The sequence below is a fragment of the Lethenteron reissneri genome, chromosome 52, assembly GCF_015708825.2.
Source record: "Lethenteron reissneri isolate LAM-NWPU_2019-01 chromosome 52, ASM1570882v1, whole genome shotgun sequence".
Taxonomy (NCBI): domain Eukaryota; kingdom Metazoa; phylum Chordata; class Hyperoartia; order Petromyzontiformes; family Petromyzontidae; genus Lethenteron; species Lethenteron reissneri.
Window position 1 is genome coordinate 7,127,900 of NC_083830.1, and position 19,355 is coordinate 7,147,254.

Here is a 19,355-nt window from a genome sequence, read left to right on the forward strand (position 1 = left end):
CACTCCCTGCCCCCCCCCCCTCCTTGCCCCCCCCCCGCCCCCCTTTTTTTCCCTTCCTCCGACAGAGGAGCGAGCAGCCCATTGCAGGGGCTGCGAGCAGTGGAAATTGCCGGAGCTGCGCCTTGAACCACTATCCTCTAGGCACACGTGGAGACAAAGGCGATGGGGTGGAAGGGGTGGTATTTTGGGTGCCGGGCGCCGTGGGTGAGCTGTAGGAAATTGCAGGGTCTGCGCCTTCAGCCACTATCCTCTCGGCACACGTGGAGACAAAGGCGATGGGGTGGAAGGGGTGGTATTTTGGGTGCCGGGCGCCGTGGGTGAGCTGTAGGAAATTGCAGGGTCTGCGCCTTCAGCCACTATCCTCTCGGCACACGTGGAGACAAAGGCGATGGGGTGGAAGGGGTGGTATTTTGGGTGCCGGGCGCCGTGGGTGAGCTGTAGGAAATTGCAGGGTCTGCGCCTTCAGCCACTATCCTCTCGGCACACGTGGAGACAAAGGCGATGGGGTGGAAGGGGTGGTATTTTGGGTGCCGGGCGCCGTGAGTGAGCAGTGGAAATTGCCGCACAGAGGACGCTGTTTGAAGGAATATTTACAGGAAGGGGAGACAGCCACGCGTTTCGCTGTGCCCGCCTATAAACACACCAGAGGCAAAGATCACCCGTGTAGCCTTGGCAGTGCTGTCGGGGCAAGTCGCTGTTCGCGAGTAGCAGCAACAGCAGCAGCACAGATGGAATTGGCTTGCACGTTGGGCGAGAGGGAGGGGTGGCCAGTAAAACGGCCGGCCGCCTTTGTCTCCCCAGTGCTGATGTTTGTACATGATCGCACCGGGTACTCAAGATTGAGTTTAATCTAGAGGTGGCTAAGTGATGTTGACTACCTCGCATGGTATGCAGGAGGTCGTGCGTTCGATCCTGACCCTGTCGCCTGCTGCTGTATATTTGGAGTTTGAGTCTCTCACTCATCATCACGGTGGCTATGATATGTTAACTACCTCGCCTGATATACAGGAGGTCGTGCGTTCGATCCCGACCCTGTCGCCTTCTGTATATTTGGAGTTTGAGTCTCTCTCATCATCACGGTGGCTAGGAGATGTTAACCACCTCGCCGGGTCTACAGGAGGTCGTGGCGTTCGATCCCGACCCTGTCGCCTGCTGTACATTTGGAGTTTGCGTGTCTCTCTCTATAATCATCATCACGGTGGCTAGGGGATGTTGACTACCTCGCCTGGTATACAGGAGGTCGTGGGTTCGATCCCGGCCCTGATGCCTGCTGTACATTTGGAGTTTGCGTGTCTCTCTCTCATCATCATCACGGTGGCTAGGAGATGTTGACTACCTCGCCTGGTGTGCAGGAGGTCGTGGGTTCGATCCCGACCCTGTCGCCTGCTGCTGTATATTTAGAGTTTGCGTGCTTCTCTCTCTCTTCCCGTGGATTTTTCTCCGGGTCCTCCTGTTTCCCCATCCACATTCAGAGCCAACGTCACGCGTTCAGAAGTGTCTGTCTGCTCTACACGTCCACGTGGCGACGATGAGCCGCTTTGTTGGGAGCTTTCATTTGTGGCCAGGTCGCTGTCTGAAAAAAAGATTCGTATCATTCAGCGGGGCCTTACCTGGAAAATTAAAAGTTTCGTTTTAAACTTCAAGAATCGTTGTTCAGATATTCGATGTCCATGTGATCTTGGTCGTGGGCTATCATTTGTGGCCAGGTCGCTGTCTGAAAAAAAGATCAGTATCGCTCAGTGAGTGGGGCCTTACCTGGCAAAACAAAGTTTAGTTTTAGTTTTAAACTTCAAGGATCGAGTGCAGATATTTGCTGTCCATGTGATCGTGGTCGTGGGCTATCATTTTTGACCAGGTCGCTGTCTAAAAAAAAGATCCGTATCACTCAGTGGGGCCTTACCTGACAAAATAAAGTTTCGTTCTAAACTTCAAGGATCGTTAAATTTTGATTTAAAGCTTTCGTGACTGCAGGGATTCATCTTCTTGGTTTTTCGGTAAAGTCACGTAGAATGGAAATAATAAAATAATAAAAATAAAACATTAAATAATTCTCACGACGTTTCGTTACGAAGACGACTGCTTGCGTTGTGGCCGAAACGTCGTGAGAGTTATTTTATTATGTTTTATTTTTATTATTTCTCATTATTTTATTATGTTTTATTTTTATTATTTTATTATTTTTATTTTTATTAATTCTCATTATTTTATTATGTTTTATTTTTATTATTTTATTATTTCCATTCTACGTGACTTTACCGAAAGAACCAAGAAGATTCAAGGATCGTTGTTCAGATATTCGCTGTCCATGTTATCGTGGTCGTGGGCGGGAATCGAACTCGGGTTTTGCCGGGTTGGTGGCACAGGCGCGCTAATCATTGCGCCACCGCTCCTGCAAGTTCGTGACACAGCACCAAACGCATAAGTTCTCTGTTGGGCAGTACAGAGTGTGAGTGCACGTGCTGTTAGCGAGCACCTATTAAGGCCGGCACGGCACACGAGGAGGTGGGTGGCCAGCACCACGCACACACAGTGACACACACACAGTGACACACACACATACAGTGACACACATACTCTGACACACACACTGACACACACACAGTGACACACAATGACACACACACAGTGACACACATACACACAGTGACACATACAGTGACACACACACTCTGACACACACACTGACACACACACAGTGACACAGTGACACACAGTGACACACACACAGTGACACACACACATACAGTGACACACATACTCTGACACACACACTGACACACACACAGTGACACACAGTGACACACACACAGTGACACACATACACAGTGACACATACAGTGACACACACACTCTGACACACACACTGACACACACACAGTGACACAGTGACACACAGTGACACACACACAGTGACACACACAGTGAAACACAACAACAACAACCGCCATTCGCGACTAAGTGGCGGTGACGTCACCACGACGCTTGTGCCAGGCCAAGTGCACCTTGAGGCCACGTGAAGTGTCGAACCCCCGCTGGCAGGAGGTCACGGGGCAGACCCAGGTGCAACGGGTCGACTGACCGAGATGACCAAGATGACTGACACAGCACCAAACGCACACGTTCTCTGTTCGGCAGTACAGAGTGTGAGTGCACGTGCTGTTAGCGAGCACCTATTAAGGCGGCATGACGCGCCCTCAGCGCTTTGTGACGCAATGTAACGGTCAGCTGACCACTCATTAGTAGGTGAGCAAATACTTTAAAAATGTAGATTATAACGGTGCATTATACAGTATGATACGATGTTTTTAACCTGTAAACATTACACGATAAGACTGGTATCAATATGTGTGTAATGCGCGCATGTGTGTGTACTGGTGTGTGTACAGTGTGTGTGTGTGTGTACTGGTGTGAGTGTACATAGTGTGTGTGTGTGTGTACTGGTGTGTGTGTGTGTACTGATGTGTGTACATAGTGTGTGTGTGTACTGGTGTGTGTGTGTGTGTACTGGTGTGTGTGTGTGTGTACTGATGTGTGTACTGGTGTGTGTGTGTGTGTACTGGTGTACATACATTGTGTGTGTACTGGTGTGTGTATTGTCTGGTGTGTGTGTACACGTGTGAATGTGCTGTGCGTGTGTGGGGGGAGCGGTGGCGCAGCGGTTAGGGCGCTGCGCTACGAACCCGGCGGCACGGTTTTCGGTTCCGGCTCACGGCCAACATCGGTGACGATTCTCTAAACCGGTGCTGGGCCTCCCCTAGGTCGGCTCAGCCTCAAATGAGTACCTGGTGCGGCGGGGCGTGGTGCTGGTCACCCACCCCCTCGTGTGCCGTGCCGGCCTTCATAGGTTCCGCTCGCTAAGAGCTCTTGCCCCAACAGTCTGTTACAGGCTACACGGGGGATCTTTGTCTTTGTGTGAGTGCAAGTTGAGATTATGGACATGCATGTATTTATGTCTATTTATGTATATTTAGTGTAAATGCGCGTGTGATTGTATCCGTGTGTGTGTGTACGTGCGTATTTAATTGTACATGTGGTGTGCATGTGTAGATGTGGGTTATTATAGGTCGACTCAGCCTTAAATGAGTATGTACCTGGCGCGGTGTGTCAACATAGCTTCGCGTGCCGTTCATAGGTGCTACTCGCTAACAGCACTTGCCCCAATAGTCTGTTGAGGCTATACGGGGGAGTCTTTGTCTTTCTTACGTGAGTATACACAGCTGAGTATGTGCGTGTGAGTGTGCGTACAATGATGGGGAGCGGTGGTGCAGCGGTTAGCGCTACGCTGCGCTACGAACCTGGCGACACGGGTTCGATTCCCGCTCACGGCCAACACCGGTGACGATTATCTGAACCGGTCCTGGGCCTTCCCTAGGTCGACTCAGCCTCAAATGAGTATCTGGTGGTGTGTCGCAGTAAACATCGCCACTAGGGAGACAAAGGCGGCCGGGCGTGGTTCTGGCCCACCCACCCCCTCGTGTGCCGTGCCGATCTTCATAGGTGCTGCTCGCTAACAGCACTTGCCCCAACAGTCTGTTAAGGCTATACGGGGGGGGGGGAATATTTATCTTTGTACTAAATCGCACGTGTTCACGCGCCTGTACGCGTGAACACTACGCACCGTGTTCACCCCTAACCCACGTAACCGTTACGCGAGAGAAAGACAAAGGCGGCCTGGGAATCGTAACAAAAAAAATAACACAAACTCACTCACTTATATAACAACAAACCCTCTCCCTTCTCTCTTTCTCCAGGGGGCTTTGCCCAACAACTCAAATCGAGCGACTCAGTGGGGTGGGGGGTGTGGGGGGTGGTGTGGGGGTGGGGGCGAGGAGGTGGTGTGGGGGCGAGGGGGTAGGGCCGAGAGGGTGGGGGGGTGTTTATCAAAATAATACGAAAAACAATGATCACAAACACAATGATGTTCACGGCACACCGCAACAGGTACTCATTTATGGCTGAGTCGACCAAGGGGAGATGCTCCAGGACCGGTTCTGATAACACCCCTTGCCGGTGCTTGGCCGTGAGCGGGAATCGAACTCGCACACAAAGACAAAGATCCCCCGTGTAGCCTTTAGCAGACTGTAGGGGCAAGTGCTGTCAGCGAGCAGCACCTATGAAGGCCGGCACGGCACACGAGGGGGTGGGTGGCCAGCACCACGCCCGGCCGCCTTTGTCTCCCCTAGTGGCGATGTTTAAGCAACGCACCAGGTACTCATTTGATGATGAGTCGATCCTCCACACACAGCCACACACAGACACACACAGCCACACACAAACACACACAGACACACACAGACACACACAGCCACACAGATACACACAGCCACACACAGCCACACACAGACACACACAGACACACACCGCCACACACACACAGACACACAGCCACACACAGACACACACAGCCACACACAGCCACACAAAGAGTATATACATAGGCAGCCACACACACACAGCCACACACAGCCACACACAGACACACACAGACACACACCGCCACACACAGCCACACACAGACACACAAAGAGTATATACATAGGCAGCCACACACACACAAACACACACAGCCACACACAGACACACACAGCCACACACAGCCACACACAGACACACAAAGAGTATATACATAGGCAGCCACACACACAGCCACACACAGCCACACACAGCCACACAAAGAGTATATACATAGGCAGCCACACACAGACACACAGACACACACAGACACACAGCCACACACAGCCACACACAGACACACACAGCCACACACAGCCACACACACACAGACACACACACACAGACACACACAGCCACACACAGACACACACAGCCACACACAGCCACACACAGACACACACACACACAGACACACACAGACACACACAGCCACACACAGACACACACAGACACACACAGCCACACACAGACACACAAAGAGTATTTACATAGGCAGCCACACACACACAGACACACACAGCCACACACAGACACACACAGCCACACACAGACACACAAAGAGTATATACATAGGCAGCCACACACACACACACACACAGACACACACAGCCACACACAGACACACACACACAGACACACACAGGCACACACAGACACACACACACAGACACACACAGACACACACAGCCACACACAGACACACACAGACACACACAGCCATACACAGACACACAAAGAGTATTTACATAGGCAGCCACACACACACAGACACACACAGCCACACACAGACACACACAGCCACACACAGACACACAAAGAGTATATACATAGGCAGCCACACACACACACACAGACACACACAGCCACACACAGACACACAGCCACACACAGCCACACACAGACACACACAGCCACACACAGACACACAAAGAGTATATACATAGGCAGCCACACACACACAGACACACAGCCACACACAGACACACACAGACACACACAGCCACACACAGACACACAAAGAGTATATACATAGGCAGCCACACACACAGCCACACACAGCCACACACAGCCACACACAGACACCCAAAGAGTATACACACACACAGCCACACACAGCCACACACAGACACACACAGCCACACACAGACACACAAAGAGTATATACATAGGCAGCCACACACACAGACACACAGCCACACACAGACACACACAGACACACACAGCCACACACAGACACACAAAGAGTATATACATAGGCAGCCACACACACACAGCCACACACAGCCACACACAGCCACACACAGACACATACAGACACACACAGCCACACACAGACACACAAAGAGTATACACACACACAGCCACACACAGCCACACACAGACACACACAGCCACACACAGACACACAAACTGACGCGCACACACCAATATATACTTATAATAACGATGACGATCATCATATTGTTCTGATTACGACGACGACGATGATGATGATGATGCCAATTATCTGGGTGCATGAACCGTGCACAAAAAAATATCCCGCGCTCCCTCCGCGTTTCACAGTGGACACTCATTAAAAGAACGAACTCCCGTGGCGTCATTTTGCAAGAGTTCATTGCCACAAACGCACGGCGATATCGCTGCCCAGGTCCACCAACATCGCAAGGCCAAAAAAACACAACGAATATTCGAAGACACTTACACCGCCAGAGATGAAGAGGGCAAAAATCCCACATCCCAGTGCCGGATTAAGCTCGTGCGCGGCCTGTAACAAATGTTATAAAAAGGCCCTAAATAAATATTTTTTTAAAAAACGTAAATATTAAAACACGAACATTTTATTAACTTGCACAGTAATGTTGTGTTTTTGTCATTTGCTATACAGCCAGACAATACGACAAATCGCTAACCTTAAACACCCAGTCGATCGCAAAAAGTCGGAGGCGGTATAGTACTATAGTAATCGAGCAAGTGCAGAAGAATCACTGAACCGGAATTGATGGCTTGTGTCATTCGCGAGCGGCACGGTACGCGAGGGGGTTGGCGGCCAAACACCACGCCCGGCCGCCTTTGTCTCCCCCAGTGCCGATGATTACACACCACACCAGGTACTCATTGGAGGCCGAGTCCACCTAGGAGATGCCCAGGCCTGGTTCCGATAACACTGGTCAACACACTTTTTCTGGCATAAGGTATTCCAACGGTTTTAAGGTAATTTTGGGGTGCTGATTCCAAATCTGGCATCAGTTTGTGTCCATCACATCAGGTTTTTGAGATAAAAACTGCAGAAGAAAAATATTAAATAAATGTGGATATCTGCATAAAATGATATTATAAACACACTATCCTAAAAATACAGCACCATATTTTAACACTAAAGCAGTCACTGATTCGCAACAACCTGCAATCATAAGTGACAGAGTTAATTTCGGGTAAAATCAATGATAACGGGGTATGCCGATAGCATAAAAATGAGATGTGATAGAGCAAATCTGAGATCAGATTTGGAATCAGCACCCTGAAATTAGTCTAGAACAGCTGCAAAAGTCCAGGCCAGAATATTTTTTTTTTGTTGACCAGTGGAATCACCGCCGATGTTCGCGGCCGTGGGCGGGATTGGAACTCGGGTCACGTGGTTCGTAGTGTAACGCGCTAACCGCTGCACCACCGCTCCCCCATCACCGCCTTAACAGACTGTTGGGGCAAGTGCTGTTAGCGAGGAGAAGCGCCTACGAAGGCCGCCACGGCCTTCAGTGACCACTCTCTGTAGTTGGACCTGCTCCATGGTTGTTACTACTACCGCTGCTGACACTCCGCTTGTGTCACGCGTAGGACGACAACGACAGCGTCGCCTTTGTCTTCCCTCCCTGTTGAGAATGAGATTGTGGGGTAACCAACACCATTGGACGATGGTGATTTGGTAATTTTGCAATGAAATATTGAAAAAAATTCGAAAAATTTCATCTCCGTTGTTCCATTTCTCCCACCTTATGAACAAAAAAATTTCGATTTAAAGCTTTCGTGACTGCAGGGATTCATCTTCTTGGTTCTTTCGGTAAAGTCACGTAGAATGGAAATAATAAAATAATACAAATAAAACATAATAAAATAATTCTCACGACGTTTCGGCCACAACGCAAGCAGCCGTCCTCAGGTGGAGAACAGGTCTGTCGAGAAGACAGAGTCTTCTCTGTGTATACACTGTGCACTACCTTTGCTCTCCGTAAATATATTCACTCAAGAAGAAATCTCGGTGACTTTTCGTTGTTGTTTGTTAATATCATACTTGCAAACAAACGAAATTGTCAACTGTTTGCTTTCGGTAGGCCCCAGGCACGGCGCCTTACTGGTGCCTATTGGAACAATGCGACCCTGACACCGGAACAAACCGAGATGTCAACGCGATCAGACATACAGCCGGTCCCGGATAAAGCTAGTGCAGGACCTGAAGCATATGTTATGAAGGGGCCCGAAAAATTTATATATTAAAACACGCAAATCTTTTACTTGCGTAGTAAAGTGATTGTATTGTTTCATTTGCTAAACAGGCAGATAATACGAACAAATCGATAATCTTAGACACCCAGTCGTTCGTAAAAGTTCAAGGCGGTATAGTACTATAGTTATAGAGCCAGTGCAGAAAAATCACTGAACGGAAATCGATAGCTTGAACGCATTCAGCGCGGGGCCCTTGAAAGTGCGGGGTCCGTAGCTACTACATATGTAGCTACTTGTGCTACTCGGACAATCGGGCACTGACCTACAGCACCTGGCAAGCCTCCCTCCCACCGGACCACCCAGGCGAGACTCGTGCTTAGCTTCAGAGCTCCTCCCGAGATGCGGCGAATTTAGGGCGATTTGTTCGCTGGGTTCAAGTAAACAAAGGCAAAGATCCCCCCTCCCACCCCCCACAGGCCGGTATAGCCTTAGCGGACTGTTGGGGCAAGTGCTGTTGGCGAGCAAGCGCCTATGAAGGCCGGCACGGCACCACGAGCGGGTGGGTGAACGGCACCACAAACCCGGCCGCCTTTGTCTCCCCCGGTGGGGATGTTTACAGCACACCGCACCAGCTACTCGCTTGAGGCTGAGTCGACCTAGGGGAGGCCCAGGACCGGTTCAGATAATCGTCACTGGGGTTGGCCGTGAGCGGGAATCGAACTCGGGTCGCCGGGTTCGTAGCGCAGCGTAGCGCTCACCGCTGCGCCACCGCTCCCCCCACACGCACACACGCACGCACATTGACGCGGCTTTGCGCAGTCGCGCACACACACACACACAAATACACACACAGACACAAATACACACACAGACACAAATACACACACAGACACAAATACACACACAGACAAAAATACACACACAGACACAAATACACACACAGAAATAAAGTACACACACAGACACAAATACACACACAGTCACAAATATACACACAGACACAAATACACACACAGACACACAAATACACACACAGGCACAAATACACACACAGACACAGATACACACACACACAAATACATACACAGACACAGATACACACACATGCACAAATACACACACAGACACAAATACACACACAGACACAAATACACACACAGACACAAATACACACACAAACACAGATACACACACAGACAAATACACACACAGACACAGATACACACACAGGCACAAATACACACACATACACAAATACACACACAGGCACAAATACACACACATACACAAATACACACACAGACACAAATACACACGCACAAATACACACACAGACACAAATACACACACAGACACAAATACACACACAAATACACACACAGACACAAATACACACACAGACACAAATACACACAGCCACAAATACACACGCAGACACAAATACACACACAGACACAAATACACACACAGACACAGATACACACACAGACACAAATACACACACAGACACAAATACACACACAGACACAGCTACACACAGACACAAATACACACGCAGACACAAATACACACACAGACACAAATACACACACAGACACAGATACACACACAGGCACAAATACACACACAGACACAGATACACACACAGACACAAATACACACACAGACACAGATACACACACAAATACACACAAAGACACAAATACACACACAGACACAAATACACACACACAAATACACACACAGACACAGATACACACACAAATACACACACAGACACAGATACACACACAGGCACAAATACACACACAGACACAGATACACACACAGACACAAATACACACACATAAATACACAAACAGACACAACTACACACATACACAAATACACACACAGACACAAATACACACACAGGCACAAATACACACACAGACACAGACACACACACACACACAAATACACACACAGACACAGATACACACACAGGCACAAATACACACAGAGACACAACTACACACACAGACACAAATACACACACAGTGCACAAATACATACACAGGGCACGGAGGTACACACACACACTACACGTGTTGTACTATACACACACAGTACACGTGTTGTACTACACACACGTACGGCTGTACTCAGCCGCGCACTGCACTCAAGTGTGTCTTTGTGTGTGTGTGCGTGTGTTTGTGAGTGTGTTTGTGCGTTTGTGTGTCTTTGTGTGTGTGTGCGCGTGTCTTTGTGTGTGTATTTGTACGTGTGCACGTGTGTTTGTGTCTCTTTGTGTGTGTGTGAGTGTGTTTGTGTCTCTGCGTGTGTGTGCGTGTGTTTGTGTGTGTGCGCGTGTGTATTCGTGTGCCGACTCGCCACTGGGGAGACAAAGGCGGCCGACCGTGGTTGATGGCCACCCACCCCCTCGTGTGCTTTGCCGGCCTTGATAGGTGCTCGTTAACAGCAATTGCCCCAACAATCTGCTAAAGGCTACACGGGGCATCTTTGTCTTTGTTCCGTGCGTGTGCGTGCGTGTGTGTGCGTGCGTGTGCGTGCGTGTATTTGCGTGTGTGTGTGTGTTCGTGTGTGTGTGTGTGCGTGTGTGTGTGTGCGTGTGTGTGCGTTTGTGTGTGTGTGCGTGTGTGTGCGTGTGCTCTACGTAATTAAAAGGGTGACGTTATAGCCGAGCGGTGGCGCAGTGGGTTGCGCAACTGCGTGCTGCGAAATTTCGTTGCTGTATTGAAGTTGCTCCAGGGGCTGTATTGAAGTTGCTCCAGGGGCTGTATTGAAGTTGCTTCAGGGGCTGTATTGAAGTTGCTCCAGGGGCTGTATTGAAGTTGCCCCAGGGGCTGTATTGAAGTTGCTCCAGGGGCTGTATTGAAGTTGCCCCAGGGGCTATATTGAAGTTGCTCCAGGGGCTGTATTGAAGTTGCTTCAGGGGCTGTATTGAAGTTGCCCCAGGGGCTGTATTGAAGTTGCCCCAGGGGCTGTATTGAAGTTGCCCCAGGGGCTATATTGAAGTTGCTCCAGGGGCTGTATTGAAGTTGCCCCAGGGGCTGTATTGAAGTTGCTTCAGGGGCTGTATTGAAGTTGCTCCAGGGGCTGTATTGAAGTTGCCCCAGGGGCTGTATTGAAGTTGCTCCAGGGGCTGTATTGAAGTTGCTTCAGGGGCTGTATTGAAGTTGCTTCAGGGGCTGTATTGAAGTTGCTTCAGGGGCTATATTGAAGTTGCCCCAGGGGCTGTATTGAAGTTGCTTCAGGGGCTGTATTGAAGTTGCTTCAGGGGCTGTATTGAAGTTGCTTCAGGGGCTATATTGAAGTTGCCCCAGGGGCTGTATTGAAGTTGCTTCAGGGGCTGTATTGAAGTTGCCCCAGGGGCTGTATTGAAGTTGCTTCAGGGGCTGTATTGTAGTTGCTCCAGGGGCTGTATTGAAGTTGCCCAGGGGCTATATTGAAGGTTGGCTTCAGGGCGTGTATTTGAAGTTGCCCCAGGGGCTGTATGAAGTTGCTTCAGGGGCTGTATTGTAGGTTGCTCAGGGGCTGTATTGAAGTTGCTTCAGGGGATATATTGAAGTTGCACCAGGGGCTGTATTGAAGTTGCTCCAGGGGCATAGTGAAGTTGCTCCAGGGATATATTGAAGTTGCCCCAGGGGCTGTATTGAAGTTGCTCCAGGGGCTATATTGAAGTTGCCTCCAGGGGTTGTATTGAAGTTGCCCCAGGGGCTGTATTGAAGTTGCTCCAGGGGCTATATTGAAGTGCTCCAGGGGCTATATTGAAGTTGCTCCAGGGGCTGTATTGAAGTTGCCCAGGGGCTATATTGAAGTTGCTCCAGGGGCTGTATTGAAGTTGCTTCAGGGGCTGTATTGAAGTTGCTCCAGGGGCTGTATTGAAGTTGCCTCAGGGCTATGTTGAAGTTGCTCCAGGGGCTGTATTGAAGTTGCTCCAGGGGCTGTATTGAAGTTGCTCCAGGGGCTATATTGAAGTTGCTCCAGGGGCTGTATTGAAGTTGCTCCAGGGGCTGTATTGAAGTTGCTCCAGGGGCTGTATTGAAGTTGCCCCAGGGGCTGTATTGAAGTTGCTCCAGGGGCTGTATTGAAGTTGCTCCAGGGGCTGTATTGAAGTTGCCCCAGGGGCTATATTGAAGTTGCCCCAGGGGCTGTATTGAAGTTGCTCCAGGGGCTGTATTGAAGTTGCTCCAGGGGCTGTATTGAAGTTGCTCCAGGGGCTATATTGAAGTTGCCCCAGGGGCTGTATTGAAGTTGCCCCAGGGGCTGTATTGAAGTTGCTCCAGGGGCTGTATTGAAGTTGCTACAGGGGCTGTATTGAAGTTGCTTCAGGGGCTGTATTGAAGTTGCTCCAGGGGCTGTATTGAAGTTGCTCCAGGGGCTGTATTGAAGTTGCTCCAGGGGCTATATTGAAGTTGCTCCAGGAGCTATATTGAAGTTGCTCCAGGGGCTATATTGAAGTTGCTCCAGGGGCTATATTGAAGTTGCTTCAGGGGCTATATTGAAGTTGCTCCAGGGGCTATATTGAAGTTGCTTCAGGGGCTATATTGAAGTTGCTTCAGGGGCTGTATTGAAGTTGCTTCAGGGGCTATATTGAAGTTGCTCCAGGGGCTGTATTGAAGTTGCCCCAGGGGCTGTATTGAAGTTGCTCCAGGGGCTGTATTGAAGTTGCTCCAGGGGCTGTATTGAAGTTGCTTCAGGGGCTATATTGAAGTTGCTCCAGGGGCTGTATTGAAGTTGCTTCAGGGGCTGTATTGAAGTTGCTCCAGGGGCTGTATTGAAGTTGCTTCAGGGGCTATATTGAAGTTGCTCCAGGGGCTGTATTGAAGTTGCTCCAGGGGCTGTATTGAAGTTGCTTCAGGGGCTGTATTGAAGTTGCTTCAGGGGCTATATTAAAGTTGCTTCAGGGGCTGTATTGAAGTTGCTCCAGGGGCTGTATTGAAGTTGCTTCAGGGGCTATATTGAAGTTGCTCCAGGGGCTGTATTGAAGTTGCTCCAGGGGCTGTATTGAAGTTGCTTCAGGGGCTGTATTGAAGTTGCTCCAGGGGCTGTATTGAAGTTGCTTCAGGGGCTATATTGAAGTTGCCCCAGGGGCTATATTGAAGTTGCTTCAGGGGCTGTATTGAAGTTGCTCCAGGGGCTATATTGAAGTTGCTCCAGGGGCTGTATTGAAGTTGCTTCAGGGGCTGTATTGAAGTTGCCCCAGGGGCTGTATTGAAGTTGCCCCAGGGGCTGTATTGAAGTTGCCCCAGGGGCTGTATTGAAGTTGCTCCAGGGGCTATATTGAAGTTGCTTCAGGGGCTATATTGAAGTTGCTCCAGGGGCTGTATTGAAGTTGCTTCAGGGGCTGTATTGAAGTTGCTTCAGGGGCTGTATTGAAGTTGCCCCAGGGGCTGTATTGAAGTTGCCCCAGGGGCTATATTGAAGTTGCTTCAGGGGCTGTATTGAAGTTGCTTCAGGGGCTGTATTGAAGTTGCTTCAGGGGCTATATTGAAGTTGCTTCAGGAGCTATATTGAAGTTGCTTCAGGAGCTAAATTGAAGTTGCCCCAGGGGTTGTATTGAAGTTGCTCCAGGGGCAATATTGAAGTTGCTTCAGAGGCAATATTGAAGTTGACCCACAGGCTACATTGAAGTTGCTTCAGCAGCTAAATTCAAGTTGCTCTAGGAGCTATATTCAAGTAGCAGAGTGGAGGCGCCAGCGGTTAGCACCACCGCGCTTGCCATCGAACTTGGACGGCCACGGCTAACGTCAGTGGCGCGTGATGTCTGCTGAAGGAAGGGGGGGAGTGGGGGGGGGGGTGTTGGCCCTCTTTAGCAACCCGCAATAACCGGCGTGGTGAAGTATGGTCAAAACAATAAACGCCAGGCAACTTCCCGGAGCCTCCTCCGTCCTAGCGGGCTTAGCGGTGAATCTCTCCCTCCCTCTCTCTCCCTCTCTCGTGTGCGTGTGTGGTCTGTGTCATGAGTGCATGCGGGCTGGATATTTTTTTTCTTTCTTTCTTCGTGGGGGTCACTGTTTATGTTCCAAAAGATAAACGTAAACGCGGAGAAATGGTTCATTGCCTGAAACGTCGCCTATTATGCCGTATATATGTTTTCCTTTCAGGGCCACGGCGCTGTTGACCAATGTGTTGAGGTGTGTGTCACTAACACGCAAGAGCAAAGATCACCCGTATAGCCTTCACGGACTTGTGGGGCAAGTGCTGTGCGCGAGTAGCACCCATGAAGATCGGAACGGCGCACGGGCGGGGTGGCTTGCCAGCACCACGCCCGACCGCCTTTGTCTCCCCAGTGGCGATGTTTACACACTTGCACGCCAGATACTCATTTGAGGCTGAGTCGACCTAGGAGAGGCCCAGTAGCGGTTCAGATAATCGTCACTTGTGTCGGCGGTGGGAGAAAATCGACCGCGGCACGCCGGGTTCGTAACGCAGCGCGCTAACCACTGCACCACCGCTCCCCCCCCCCCACACACATATATATGCAGTAGACACACACACACACGAATACCAAATAGCAACTCTGTGGAGCGGTGGCGTAGTGCGCATAGCGCAATGCGCGATGACCCATGATGATTTCGTGTTCGACGCCACGGCTCACATCATTGGCAGGGAATGATAGTCTCAACACAAACCGGCACTGACCAGAATGGTGAAGTATGGTCAAACAACCTCGTGTAACGTTAAATAATACATATATACACACACACACACACATAGTGCATACATACGGAAACATTCACACACGCACATCCTGTACACACAATGTACATGCAGCACACACACACACATATACACACACACACAGCAGCAGCGAGTACGTAAATAGAGCACGCACACATAAATACACCACGCACACATGCATACACAAGCACAGCTCCCAATTCATCCACGTGCGTACGTACACACGCATACACGCACACCAAAGACCTCCCAGGTAGCCTACGCACGTTGTTGGGGCAAGTGCTGTTAGCGAGCACCACCTATGAAGGCCGGAACGGCACACGAGGAGGTGGGTGGCCAGCACCACGCGCGACCGCCTTTGTCTCCCCCAGTGGCGATGTTTGCACACAGCATCGGCTTTCTTAGGTGCTCGCTAACAGCACTTGCCCCAACAGTCCGTTAAGGCTATACGGGGGATCTTTGCTTGTGTGTGTGTTTGCGAGCACCTATTGATTTTTTTGAAGGGCTGCTACTGCGCACGTGGTTGAGGCGTTGAGGTCGTAGTCAATCCCCGGCCGCCTTTGTATCCCCAGTGATCTTGCTGCTGTTCGGAGTCGTGGAGATGTTTGGCGAGATGTTAACTACCTCGCCTGGTGTACAGGAGGTCGTGGGTTCGATCCAGAACCTGATGCATGCCGTATAATATAATCGGAGTTTGCGTGTCTGGCTCTCTCTCTCCCTGTGGTGAGATGTTAACTACCTCGCCTGGTGTACAGAAGTTCGTGGGTTCAATCCCGACCCTGACGCCTGCTGCTGTATATTTGCAGTCTGCGTGTCTCTCTCGCGTGGATTTTCCTCCGGGTTCCTCCGGTTTTTCCCTCCTCCACATTTAGAATCGACATCACCACGCGTTTATAGGGTTTGTCTGCTTCTCAATTTACACACGACGATGACGATGATGACGATGACGATCAACCCACTTCGTTGAGCTATAAGTTGCGATGACCAGGTCGCTTCTGAAAAAAAAGTTAGGCAGCTCGGTGGGTCTCAGCTGGTGAAATAAAAGGTTTCGTTTCGTTTGCTGGTTGTTCCGTTCGTGTGTCTGAATAAGCTGCGCAATTGGGAACCATCACGCGCACACAGGGAAGATGAGGAATGCGTGGATCAGAGAGCACGCGCAGGTAAAGCCCACTCAGCCACGTGGCTTTTCTTGTCATCGCAACTTATAGCTCAAGGAAGTGGGCTTATCGCCGTCATCACCGTCACCACGTCGACATAAATTGTCGCCAAATACTCTGAACGCGTGGTTCTAGATGCGGAAGGGGACAAAAAAACGGGAGGACCCGGAGAAAAATCCACGCGACCACGGGGAGAGAGAGAAACACACACAGACACACCGCAAACTCCAAATATACAGCAGCAATTTAGATTTGAAGCTGTCATGACTGTAGGGATCCATACTCTTTGGTTATTTCGGTAAAGTCACGTAGGTAGAAAAATAAAATGAAATAAAATATTATATAGATTTGAAGTTTTTGTAACTGCAGGGATCCATACCCTTTGGTTATTTCGGTAAAGTCACGTAGGTATAAAATAAAATAAATTAAATCACGACGTTTCGGGTGCAACACAAGCGTCCGTCATCAGGTGGGACAACCACAGCGAGAAACAATTGCTGATTATACCGACGTGACTTTACCGAAAGAACCAAAGAGTATACTGCAGCAGGCGTCATGGTCAGAATCGAACCCACGACCTCCTGCATACCAGGCGAGGTAGTTAACATCTCCTAGCCACCGTGATGATGAGAGAGAGAGACACGCAAACTCCAAATATACAGCAGCAGGCGTCAAAGTCAGAATCGAACCCATGACCTCCTGCATAACAGGCGAGGTAGTTAACATCTCCTAGCCACCGTGATGATGAGAGAAAGAGAGAGACACGCAAACTCCAAATATACAGCAGCAGGCGTTGAAGTCAGAATCGAACCCACGACCTGCTGTATACCAGACGAGGTAGTTAACATCTCCTAGCCACCGTGATGATGATGAGAGAGAGAGAAAGACACGCAAACTCCAAATATACAGCAGCAGGCGTCAAAGTCGGGATTCAACCCACGACCACCTGCATACCAGGCGAGGTAGTTAACATCTCCTAGCCACCGTGGTTTGAAGAGGATGAGTTGGGGTTGTAGATCCACGGCTAGAAGGGGTGACGGACGGTGGTCAAGGATAGTTACGGAGCGGCAGCCGAAATGGATGATGGAATCTCAGCGAAGGTGACGTCCACCGATGGTGGAGGAGGTGGAGGAGGTGGAGGATAAGATGGAGGAGGAGGTGGTGGAGATGGAAGAGGAGGTGGAGATGGAGGAGGTGGGGGAGGAGATTAATCGTAGAGGATCGTCAAAGTTTGAAGGCGGCGGATCGGGAAGGAGCGAATGGAGGGCCCTCACCCAGCAGTGGATTGAACCTGGCTGATGATGAACACACGGGATGAGCATGTTATCTATTCCAATTGTCATACAATGACAATATGTATTATGTTCCTAGAATATACGATGCGTTGTTACGTACGTTCGGGGTCTCAATGATAACGCATCAACATCGACACAAGTGGCAACAGCATACAAAGACAAAGATCCCCCGTGTAGCCTTCGACGGACCTGTCGGGGCAAGTGCTGTTAGCGAGCAGCACCTGTGAAGGCTACCGGCACGGCGACACGAGAGGCTGGGGTGGCCAGCACCACCACGCCCGGCCCGACCCCTTCGATGTCGACACAACACACAGACACCGGGTTACTCATTTGAGTTTGTAGATTCACACTGTAGACTCGCAAACGCAAATCCACCGTCCGCGCAAACGAATATACTTCCTAGCGCCGATTGTCTCGAGGCCAGAACTACCCTAATCGCTCCCAATACGTCCGATGATCATCGGTGCATGTAACGTGCGAACCGGCCGCCTTTGTCTCTCCACGGTGCCGATTGCTTTTCAGGCACCGCGCCAGGCAAGATACCCTCTTAAGGCCGAGGAGAAACAGCGGAGTGGGGGGGATCGATGGCCGGTTGCGTAATCGCTCGTGTCCCGCTGGTATTAGTTCGGCATCGTCCGGGAATTGAACTCAGGTGTGCTGACCACACGTGATCTCACGCCCGGACAAGCACGCACAGCGAGGGTGTGACGCTATCTTTTTTTGTTACCAACACAAACACACGAGTGTTCATATAAACATATATGTATGCACTGCGCGCACAAATATACGCGTGCGTACAGAGAACCCCGAGATATATACAAAGACAAAGACCCCCCCTCGTGTAGCCAGACCTTCTGTCGGGGCAAGAGCTCTGAGCGAGTAGCAGCTATGAAGGCATACGAGGGGGTGGGTGGGTGGCCAGCACCACGCCCGGCCGCCTTTGTCTCCCCAGTGCTGATGTTCGCACATCGCACCGAGGCTGATTCGACCTCGGGGGAAAGCCCAGGGACCGGCTCAGATAATCTGCGCTGGTGGTGGCCGTGAGCGGGGAATCGAATTCTGGTCGCCGGGTTCGTAGCGCAGCGCGCTAACCGCTACGCTACCGCTCCACACACACACACGCGCGCGCGGGCATACATACACATAGACACGCATCAGTACACACACGCGCGCACACGTGTGCACATTAACGCAAAAGTCCGAGCACATTCATTCCGGTGAGATGCAGATGAAGACCCGGCCACGAGTGATAGCTCAACGCAGTGGCTTATCGACACGTGGAAATTGTATAGCAGCCAAATGTTCTAAACGCGTGGTGATGTCG